The 12235-nt window shown below is 40.3% G+C and overlaps 1 protein-coding gene across 6 annotated transcripts in view; it reads right to left on the reverse strand.

Annotated features, from left to right (window-relative positions):
- Window positions 1–12235, reverse strand: part of LOC6039215 (flotillin-2) — a 284003-nt gene that overhangs the window by 67086 nt on the left and 204682 nt on the right. The gene's annotated exons all lie outside the window — the stretch shown is intronic.

Below are 12235 nucleotides of genomic sequence, written 5' to 3' on the forward strand. Positions count from 1 at the left end.
ATCGATCTTTGAAACATTTTCAAAAAAGCGCCTGGATACAGACTGCTTGCAAATTGCCTTTGTCGGTTCTGAAATATTTCATCGAATGTGGAAAATAAAGGTGAACGCTGCTAATCAATCGCATGCTTGTCGTTAGATCAATGTAGAATGAATTTTTATTTTTACCGAAATCATCAATTATTACTTATCAGCAGCATTGTATTATAATCTTAGAGAAATTCATTTTAAATTATGAAAAGCGATCAATACTAATAGACATTCCATAACTTTTAAGTTTTGACCTTATTTAACTCAAACAGACCTTAATTAGGGAACAATGCGTTTTTGGAGTTAATCTCAGCGTTACGTATTCCGATTGGCACTACCGTACGCACATCGGTGGCCTCGCAGTACCTTTATCGGAATCAAGAAATGTTGGATGAAAATGAAATTACTTTCGTTGGAGATACCGGCGCGGGAAGGCGGCGGCGACTGCAGCGATGAAAACAAACTAGGCCGATTGAGTAATTTGCACATCGACGAACTACCTGTACACTGGACAATACAGGCCACTGGCACTGGCCGGACAGGTGATACGTGACTTCGCGCCGGCCAAAGAGACTGCCGACTTCTGACTGAGAGCTCAGCGGGGTTTGTTCGATTTTTTGGGGGTAAACAATCATAAACGAACGACGCAGACTGCGTTACGTTGGGTCCAAATATTTTTGCAAATGTTTTAATTGGAAAGAGTTTTGAACGTTTTTTTGGCGTTCGGTTTAATCGTAAAGTTTATGTTGCAAAACAATTTAGTACGTATAATAAACAAAGTAAAAAACATTTCAATTAGTATCACAAATTTATTAAGCTAGCTCAAATTGACATTCCTCGGTCAAACCCTTTATGCTAATTTGCTCGATTCACACTCATTTAAGCCTTTCATTTTTCGTGATTTGACACCGATTGTGGACGATGCCGACGATCTTTCAAAATGTGATGAGCAACTATTACAGTCGTTAACCCGTTCGTTCGGGTGTAATTGGGTATTTGCACACACACATACTCACAAACATAAAAAGCGTTACTAACCGAGCGAGAAGAGAATTAAATTGCATAAAAAAACTTTAAGTACCAGCGACTAGCCGATCCAGCAACAGATAGTTGTGAAAAGAAGTACAACTTTTGCACTACTTGGTTTTATTGCGATTCGCACACATGTTTACCTGTTGCCGGTGGCGTTGGAGGCGCCGGCAACATTAGTGTGGTTCACCACTTACGAAAACAAGGGAAGAATAAGCAGGAAAGAATTTAAACCAATTTGATCATCCTGTTTCAAACAAATAATTAATTGGTAATATATTCGTTAGTCATCTTAAAAAAATCATGAAAGAAATTACCATATCGTATCCTTTTTACCCTCTGATGGTACTAAGAATGCTATCCATTTTTTGAGTAAAAATGAGAGTAATCTAGGAAAAAAAGTGAGTAAAAAACCTGATGAGATCGATTTGACACAGTAAAGCTGAAGGAGTGAAACCATTTGGCTATTAGAAATATTTATGTAATGCATCATGAGTAAACCATATTTCATATGTATTTTTTTATTTCAAAACAATTTATATTATTTTTTACGGCAATCATTCGATGTTTAAACCCTGTGCTTCATCGAGCACTGATACAGGGACAGTCTCCACTGGAAGGCCAAAGAAAGAGAACTGGCTTCGGAGATTGCTGTTCTGAACTGCAGCACTCTGCTGATCACCCAGCCGGTTTACGGTTGCCAGGACAGATTGCCGTCGCGACTAGTTGCACTTGCACTAAACGAGTCCAGCAACGAGCGCACGGAGTTCATACTGCAAAAAAGAATGGCGAAATCTCCAGGTGTTTACCAACAGCCATCATCTCCACCGCAGACAAGTTCAGCAAGTGAACAGGGTTCTTTTTCGCTCGGCTGTGAGTAAAAGTGCAAGTTGGTGCAGTACACACCTTCGGGGCCTGGCTACCTATAAAATGTAAGTAGTATACTTACGGTTGAACTACCACCAGCAGGGGGGTAGTTGGCGTTACAATCAAGGACACTCATATTCACCGATTTCTTACAGTTTTGAGTGGTTTTGTGACAAAAGTTGTTTACGCTTAACCGGCTCGAAAGTATTGTTGGACTACATGACACAGATCAGGTTCACATGGCATGTACAGTACAGGGAAAATTAATAAAATCAACAACGAATATGTCATTACAACTCGTGATTGGCAAATAACTCAAGCAATGCTTCTCATCAAACGTCATCATTGCAAATTGTCGGAATCAGAAATTCATGTTTAAAACTTTTGTTCACTACTGTACCTTCGTGAGAGGTACTGAACTAACCCAAAAGTCACCACATCTTTTTGAAAAGGTTGACGATCAGCTAGTGTCTCAACATTTTTGAAATTTTCCATTCACCTGTTTACACTTGTGCAATAACTGTGAATCTCAAATGAATCGCGCTCAAAATGTGTTCTTTGAAGAAAATTATTTATCATGTCAAATATTTAATGTCAAGGTCACTGAACAGTATTTTGGCATATTTTGAAATTTAATCAAGCTATGATGATAGATCCAGATAAAAATAAAATATGAAGGTGCTGATAATATGCTGATTTTCACTTAAACAACTAATTTTGCATAACTTTTGATAGAAACTTGCTTGCTCGCTTCTCATTGAGCTATTTATCACTCGATTTCAGTTGAAAACGCTTTTAATTAGCTTTAATTGAATGTCAAAGTTCTGACCTGCCAACATTAGAGGCACGCTGGAATTAGATGCCGTTCCCCTACCTAGTAAATCCAAAACAATTCGAGCAATTCAAAAAAAATCTTTTGAAAGGCTGATTTTTCGAGAGGTTATTTTTGGCAGCTGTCGAAATAACAAAATTTGTTATAGGAACGTAAATTTTTCAGTAAAGTTTTCTTAAGATGACCCTTTAATAGCCAATTGAACAAAATTAATTAACATTGAGAAGGTAAAAAAATGAAATTGAAAAATCCCGTAAAAAATCACATTGACCCAATCTCACCCTCTAAACTCAATGTCACCATTGATTGACGGTAGTAAAACAAAAATAAGAATAGAGTTATAAGCTTACCCTCTACTGTCCAAATTTTTAATTCGATTTTTTTTACATGTTAGGAGGTCATTTTGAGCAACTTTTGTTCGACGGAAAAACTTTACTTCTCTTCTTTTATGTTTTTCTTGTTTCATTTTTAGTATTTTTATTTGTTTTTATTTTGTTTAGTTTACGTTTATTTTTGGTAGTATTTGGCCACCTCCTGTCATTAAATTTTGCCTATCTATTTTTTTCATGCTTTTACAGTCATTTTTATAATTTTTTGCAGTCATTTTTATAATTCATTGAAATTAAAAAAAAAATGCGTGAAGACATAGTTTGACACTACAAAAATTAATGCATACCGTAATCCGGGGTGACTTTGATAGGATTTCAATTTTTTTGAATATATTCCAACTGGTAAGGTTTTTCTTACATTATTGTTTTTAAAACATGTACTAGGGTAGGCCACACCAATCTCATGCACTGTTTTTGAAAAATAAAAATTTTCAATAGTGTTTAGAAAAATAGTTACGTCAAAAAAATGTTGTTTAGATTCCGGGGGTGCTTTGATAGTCATAGTTTTTCTTATTAAAATCAGATTTAAGGTGTTCATCACAAAATCAACTGATATAGTTTTTAGAAAAAAAAAATCAGTGTTTATATTTAGTTAACTAAGTTTATTAGCTTTTTAACAAAAAACATATAAAATTTAGGTAACAATGTTTAAAAGTCGAATTTTTACTTAAATTCGTCAAAACTAGTTTTGTTTATAAAATTATCGATTTTTATTGCATTTTAAACTGAATTCGAAGCATGAATCACAAGTTTTCGCATTTTACATGAAATTTGTTCAGCTGAAATTACTTTTAAATTTAAAGTTTTTTTTTAAATGTGTTTCAAAAACGCGTATTATTAATTATTTACAAACTTATTTTATCTTCTCCTAATGGAAAATTGCCCAAAGAATCCGAAAATACATTCCGTTTTCCGATTCAAAACCATGTTCATTGAAAAAATCATGACACTTCCAGAAGTTTGCAATAATGCCTTTCATCAACATTTTCGTAATTATAGTTAACTAACTTTTTAAATTTTTCAAAATTTTATGAAAAGTTCTTCTTGAGGTACTTTGAACACTTCTCTACCATGTTCAGTATGATTCCAAACCATTCCGTACGTATTTAATGTGTACTTTTCATTTTGCGGAAAAATATCAAACCTATCAAAGTCACCCCGGCTATCAAAGTCAAAGTTTGACGGTACTTCTTTTTACTTAAACTAAAGGAAATATTAGTAAAACACACAGGCAAATCTGCACCCTAAAAAAATACATTTTTAAAAACATTGGCAAAGTCACATAAAGCATGTCAAACTTCCAGCCCTAACATTTTCTCAAATGTTAAGAGTTCTTTTTTTCAATGCTTTTTAGATCAAAAATTTGGTGAAAAATGGATATTTGGCAATTTTCTTAAATCGAAGCCTGTCTAGAGGCGTGGTTGGGTTGTTGTGGATTAATTTTTATGAATCAGTTAAGGATCATAGACCAATGAGAGGCAGATCATACATATACATTAGGGTGGGTACTGATTTTGAGAAGTTCTCAGATCAAGTTCTGGTGTGGTTCCCCTTGTAGGGCATACCCATAGCGACTTTCACGCCAAATTTCAGCTCATTTGGTTGAAAACTGGCTTTTTTTTTTTGACCCATAGTCACCCCCACTGACGGTAGGGGAGTTGGCAGCTCTTCCATCGAGAGCAGAAGCTGGAACTGTGCGGTCCGCGGAATTTCAATTATTTGAACGTTTATTCAATAGTGACCTTGGAAAGAAGTGGAAAGATTGTAAAATGTGTGGATTTACTTGTGGAAAGTGAAGATTTCGTTTTATTTTATAAATTTGACCAATTTCCGCGATTTTAATTTCTACGACGCCTGGTTTGACAGTTCAAGCAAATCGCGCGGTGGCTTCGGTCTTGCAGTTGTATTAGTGAGATGTGAGCTAGCTAGCTCTAAGGGTGGTATTCAACCTGTTTTTTTTACGCCCAAAATAACAAAAATCAAATAGTGCGAAAGAAAATAATAGTGTGCAAAGGAAGGTTTTGGAAGCTGCACTCAAGCAGTTTTATCTACTACTGGAGGATGTGTTCCAGATGAAGAGGAAGTACTTGGAAGATCAGTTAAACTACACTAAGTTCTACGATCGGGTGAAGTCGGTCGGAAATGGTGGATATTGCGCTGAAGCCGCAGTATCTAATCTGCAGCTGACCAAGAATTCTGGAGCAACATTTGAAAGGGGCGGTACGACATTGCTCTTACGGCCTTTCATTACACGCGTTTAAATGGGACGAAAGGCCGTAAGAGCAATGTCGTACCGCCCCTTTCAAATGTTGCTCTGCAATTGTCAGAGAATCTGTACTCCAAGATGTGATCAAGCTGCTCGCAGCTGGAATTCCAGGTGCTTGCGAACAAAACAGGAAACAATGTCCGGGTGCTTAAATGCTGCCTAGAAATTGGACAACCAGTCGATCCAGAAACTTGGTGAGATCTATCCGAACTGAAAATTTTAAATTATGCCTTCTTTTCAACAATAATTAAATACGCGCTGATCCCTGTTTGCCTGATGGGATTGGAAGTTTAAAGATAGATCGAGAACCCGTCTGGTTTTTGCTCTATGTTTAGGCGGGGCCGGACAATGCCCAACGACCTCGGAATTGGACCGCAAGGAGCTCTGTCATTCTGAAATGGGTCGTTGGAAGCAGCGCGAGGGCTATCACCACCTAATACCCGGGACTGAGATAAGTTGCATCAGTATAAACCAAGTCTGATACAAACTATACTTTCCCATAATTTCGCTACCGGCTAGCGGGTATTGGATTGGACACACACACACACACACACATTTGGTTGAAAACTGGCTTGTCTCAAGCGAGTTCAGGTTTACATGGGATTTACTATGGGAAATTTTGAATTTTCGTTCATTCGCTCCTACAGGCCTGGGGAAAACATGTAGAAACTTCTAGGATGGCTAGAATTGAGCGGAATCGTCTGGAGAACAACATTCTTTAAGAGACCAGGTCGATTCGTCCAACCCCCATCGAGCTCAACGACAATACATCCGGGGTTTTCGGAACCAACGATTTTCCCCAAAAAAGCATCGAATTTTCCATAGCATGCTATGAATGCTTGATGAACAGCGCGACGCCACGTGTCAAACAGCTACCACGTGATTGTAAAATTTGCACAATAACAGTTTTTTTCTTATTTGGAGGTTCAGAATACAGCTAATTAGTATCCTGATCACCATAAATGATAATTCTATGGTTCAAAAAGTAATAAAAAGTAATTTTTATAGGCGATGCTAGTCCACGTGGTAGCTGTTTGACATGTGGCGTCGCGCTGTTCATCAAGCATTCATAGCATGCTAAGGAAAATTCGATGCTTTTCTGGGGAAAACCGTTGGTTCCGAAAACCCCGGATGTATTGCCGTTGAGCTCGATGGGGGTTGAACGAATCGACCTGGTCTCTTAGGGAAAGTTGTTCTCCAGACAATTCCGCTCAATTCTGGCCATCCTAGAAGTTTCTACATGTTTTCCCCAGGCCTGTAGGAGCGAATGAACGAAAATTCAAAATTTCCCATAGTAAATCCCATGCAAACTTGAACTCGCTTGAGACAAGCCAGTTTTCAACCAAATGAGCTGAAATTGGGCGTGAAAGTCCCTTTTTTTTTTTTTTTTTTTTTATATTTATTCAAATTTCTTTTCCATGTACATTCATTCAGTTAAAATATTATTGAGTGTCCAATCACAAACGATGACTTTTCACCTCAATTTTAAATACTAGCAACTTTCATTTATTCATGAAATATTGTAGCTTTCGCTATTCAGTGATTTCAAATGTAGGAGGTCCTACATGTACAAAAAGGAAAAGGGATACCTTAAAACTAACTTATAAACTATATAAAGAGCGGATCAATGCAGCTGAAGACTGCAATGATTTTTGTCGAAATGCATCAATTATCTTATTGGACATAACATCCAAAGTGTCAACTTCGGCTAATTGATGAAGTTCACTGGTGCTGAACCAGGGAGGAAGTTTCAGAATCATTTTCAGAATTTTGTTCTGAATCCTCTGAAGTTTTTTCTTCCTGGTTAAGCAACAGCTTGTCCACATCGGCACAGCATAAAGCATGGCAGGTCTGAAAATTTGTTTATAAATTAACAGTTTATTCTTGATACAAAGTCTAGAATTCCTGTTTATAAGTGGATACAAACATTTAATATATTTGTTACATTTAACCTGGATACTTTCAATGTGATCCTTGTAAGTAAGGTTTTGTCAAAACCAAGTCCAAGATATTTCACTTGATCCTCCCACTTTAAATTTACCTCATTCATCTTTATAATGTGATGACTTTTGGTTTAAGAAAATCAGCCCTTGGTTTGTGAGGGAAAATAATAAGTTGAGTTTTTGCAGCATTTGGAGTAATTTTCCATTCTTTCAAATAAGAATTGAAAATATCCAAGCTTTTTTGTAATCTTCTTGTGATGACACGAAGGCTTCTGCCTTTGGCGGAGATGCTTGTGTCACACTACTCGACAAAACAAAACTTGTGTCAACGGATTCACGATATCTCATCCGTTCCTGAGAGAAAAGGCATCCCCGAATCCGATGCAATCGACAGAATTTGATTTTATGTCCACGCGGACTGATGAAAATTGGTACATTTTTAACATAAAAATCGAACAATTTAAAAAAACCATGCGTCTCCTCCCAATTATATGAGCCATCTACAAGAATATGGAAGCGCCTGGTGCATAGCCATTTCCTTTAAGCACAACGGAAACAACCAATACAAATGTATAAAAAGTTGTCAAGTTCTCGGGGGTCCACAGCTAGCATTTTTGTACGATTATAAAAATAAATATTAAAAGTTTAAAATTAATTTATTTAAAAACATATTTTTGATTTATTTGTTTACTAAAATTTTATGTATCTCAAAGATCTATGGGTACTTCGGGATGTCCATGGTCATCCAAGGACTGCCTGGAGTTAAGATCTACGAGTCTACCGCCGTAACAAGCAAGAGGTCGTCGGATTTTGACCCCGGATCATGTGCGTATAGCATCAGTGCATATGGTAGACTACTGTATGAATGTGTTGGGATGTTCATGGTCATCCAAGGACTCCCTGGAGTTAAGATCTACGAGTCTACCGCCGTAACAAGCAAGAGGTCGTCGGATTTTGACCCCGGATCATGTGCGTATAGCATCAGTGCATATGGTAGACTACTGTATGAATGTGTTGGGATGTTAATGGTCATCCAAGGACTCCCTGGAGTTAAGATCTACGAGTCTACCGCCGTAACAAGCAAAAGGTCGTCGGATTTTGACCTCGGATCATGTGCGTATAGCATCAGTGCATATGGTGGACTACTATATGAATGTGTTGGGATGTTCATGGTCATCCAAGGACTCCCTGGAGTTAAGATCTACGAGTCTACCGCCGTAACAAGCAAGAGGTCGTCGGATTTTGACCCCGGATCATGTGCGTATAGCATCAGTGCATATGGTAGACTACTGTATGAATGTGTTGGGATGTTCATGGTCATCCAAGGACTCCCTGGAGTTAAGATCTACGAGTCTACCGCCGTAACAAGCAAGAGGTCGTCGGATTTTGACCCCGGATCATGTGCGTATAGCATCAGTGCATATGGTAGACTACTGTATGAATGTGTTGGGATGTTCATGGTCATCCAAGGACTCCTGGAGTTAAGATCTACGAGTCTACCGCCGTAACAAGCAAAAGGTCGTCGGATTTTGACCTCGGATCATGTGCGTATAGCATCAGTGCATATGGTGGACTACTATATGAATGTGTTGGGATGTTCATGGTCATCCAAGGACTCCTGGAGTTAAGATCTACGAGTCTACCGCCGTAACAAGCAAGAGGTCGTCGGATTTTGACCCCGGATCATGTGCGTATAGCATCAGTGCATATGGTAGACTACTGTATGAATGTGTTGGGATGTTCATGGTCATCCAAGGACTCCCTGGAGTTAAGATCTACGAGTCTACCGCCGTAACAAGCAAGAGGTCGTCGGATTTTGACCCCGGATCATGTGCGTATAGCATCAGTGCATATGGTAGACTACTGTATGAATGTGTTGGGATGTTCATGGTCATCCAAGGACTCCCTGGAGTTAAGATCTACGAGTCTACCGCCGTAACAAGCAAGAGGTCGTCGGATTTTGACCCCGGATCATGTGCGTATAGCATCAGTGCATATGGTAGACTACTGTATGAATGTGTTGGGATGTTCATGGTCATCCAAGGACTCCTGGAGTTAAGATCTACGAGTCTACCGCCGTAACAAGCAAGAGGTCGTCGGATTTTGACCTCGGATCATGTGCGTATAGCATCAGTGCATATGGTAGACTACTATATGAATGTGTTGGGATGTTCATGGTCATCCAAGGACTCCCTGGAGTTAAGATCTACGAGTCTACCGCCGTAACAAGCAAGAGGTCGTCGGATTTTGACCCCGGATCATGTGCGTATAGCATCAGTGCATATGGTAGACTACTGTATGAATGTGTTGGGATGTTCATGGTCATCCAAGGACTCCCTGGAGTTAAGATCTACGAGTCTACCGCCGTAACAAGCAAGAGGTCGTCGGATTTTGACCCCGGATCATGTGCGTATAGCATCAGTGCATATGGTAGACTACTGTATGAATGTGTTGGGATGTTCATGGTCATCCAAGGACTCCCTGGAGTTAAGATCTACGAGTCTACCGCCGTAACAAGCAAAAGGTCGTCGGATTTTGACCTCGGATCATGTGCGTATAGCATCAGTGCATATGGTGGACTACTATATGAATGTGTTGGGATGTTCATGGTCATCCAAGGACTCCCTGGAGTTAAGATCTACGAGTCTACCGCCGTAACAAGCAAGAGGTCGTCGGATTTTGACCCCGGGTCATGTGCGTATAGCATCAGTGCATATGGTAGACTACTGTATGAATGTGTTGGGATGTTCATGGTCATCCAAGGACTCCCTGGAGTTAAGATCTACGAGTCTACCGCCGTAACAAGCAAGAGGTCGTCGGATTTTGACCCCGGATCATGTGCGTATAGCATCAGTGCATATGGTAGACTACTGTATGAATGTGTTGGGATGTTCATGGTCATCCAAGGACTCCCTGGAGTTAAGATCTACGAGTCTACCGCCGTAACAAGCAAGAGGTCGTCGGATTTTGACCCCGGATCATGTGCGTATAGCATCAGTGCATATGGTAGACTACTGTATGAATGTGTTGGGATGTTCATGGTCATCCAAGGACTCCCTGGAGTTAAGATCTACGAGTCTACCGCCGTAACAAGCAAAAGGTCGTCGGATTTTGACCTCGGATCATGTGCGTATAGCATCAGTGCATATGGTGGACTACTATATGAATGTGTTGGGATGTTCATGGTCATCCAAGGACTCCTGGAGTTAAGATCTACGAGTCTACCGCCGTAACAAGCAAGAGGTCGTCGGATTTTGACCCCGGATCATGTGCGTATAGCATCAGTGCATATGGTAGACTACTGTATGAATGTGTTGGGATGTTCATGGTCATCCAAGGACTCCCTGGAGTTAAGATCTACGAGTCTACCGCCGTAACAAGCAAGAGGTCGTCGGATTTTGACCCCGGATCATGTGCGTATAGCATCAGTGCATATGGTAGACTACTGTATGAATGTGTTGGGATGTTCATGGTCATCCAAGGACTCCCTGGAGTTAAGATCTACGAGTCTACCGCCGTAACAAGCAAAAGGTCGTCGGATTTTGACCTCGGATCATGTGCGTATAGCATCAGTGCATATGGTGGACTACTATATGAATGTGTTGGGATGTTCATGGTCATCCAAGGACTCCCTGGAGTTAAGATCTACGAGTCTACCGCCGTAACAAGCAAGAGGTCGTCGGATTTTGACCCCGGATCATGTGCGTATAGCATCAGTGCATATGGTAGACTACTGTATGAATGTGTTGGGATGTTCATGGTCATCCAAGGACTCCCTGGAGTTAAGATCTACGAGTCTACCGCCGTAACAAGCAAGAGGTCGTCGGATTTTGACCCCGGATCATGTGCGTATAGCATCAGTGCATATGGTAGACTACTGTATGAATGTGTTGGGATGTTCATGGTCATCCAAGGACTCCTGGAGTTAAGATCTACGAGTCTACCGCCGTAACAAGCAAGAGGTCGTCGGATTTTGACCCCGGATCATGTGCGTATAGCATCAGTGCATATGGTAGACTACTGTATGAATGTGTTGGGATGTTCATGGTCATCCAAGGACTCCCTGGAGTTAAGATCTACGAGTCTACCGCCGTAACAAGCAAGAGGTCGTCGGATTTTGACCTCGGATCATGTGCGTATAGCATCAGTGCATATGGTAGACTACTATATGAATGTGTTGGGATGTTCATGGTCATCCAAGGACTCCCTGGAGTTAAGATCTACGAGTCTACCGCCGTAACAAGCAAGAGGTCGTTGGATTTTGACCCCGGATCATGTGCGTATAGCATCAGTGCATATGGTAGACTACTATATGAATGTGTTGGGATGTTCATGGTCATCCAAGGACTCCCTGGAGTTAAGATCTACGAGTCTACCGCCGTAACAAGCAAGAGGTCGTCGGATTTTGACCCCGGATCATGTGCGTATAGCATCAGTGCATATGGTAGACTACTGTATGAATGTGTTGGGATGTTCATGGTCATCCAAGGACTCCCTGGAGTTAAGATCTACGAGTCTACCGCCGTAACAAGCAAGAGGTCGTCGGATTTTGACCTCGGATCATGTGCGTATAGCATCAGTGCATATGGTAGACTACTATATGAATGTGTTGGGATGTTCATGGTCATCCAAGGACTCCCTGGAGTTAAGATCTACGAGTCTACCGCCGTAACAAGCAAGAGGTCGTCGGATTTTGACCCCGGATCATGTGCGTATAGCATCAGTGCATATGGTAGACTACTGTATGAGTGTGTTGGGATGTTCATGGTCATCCAAGGACTCCCTGGAGTTAAGATCTACGAGTCTACCGCCGTAACAAGCAAGAGGTCGTCGGATTTTGACCTCGGATCATGTGCGTATAGCATCAGTGCATATGGTAGAC

This window comes from Culex quinquefasciatus, chromosome 3 (genome assembly GCF_015732765.1).
Source record: "Culex quinquefasciatus strain JHB chromosome 3, VPISU_Cqui_1.0_pri_paternal, whole genome shotgun sequence".
Classification (NCBI taxonomy): Eukaryota; Metazoa; Arthropoda; class Insecta; order Diptera; family Culicidae; genus Culex; species Culex quinquefasciatus.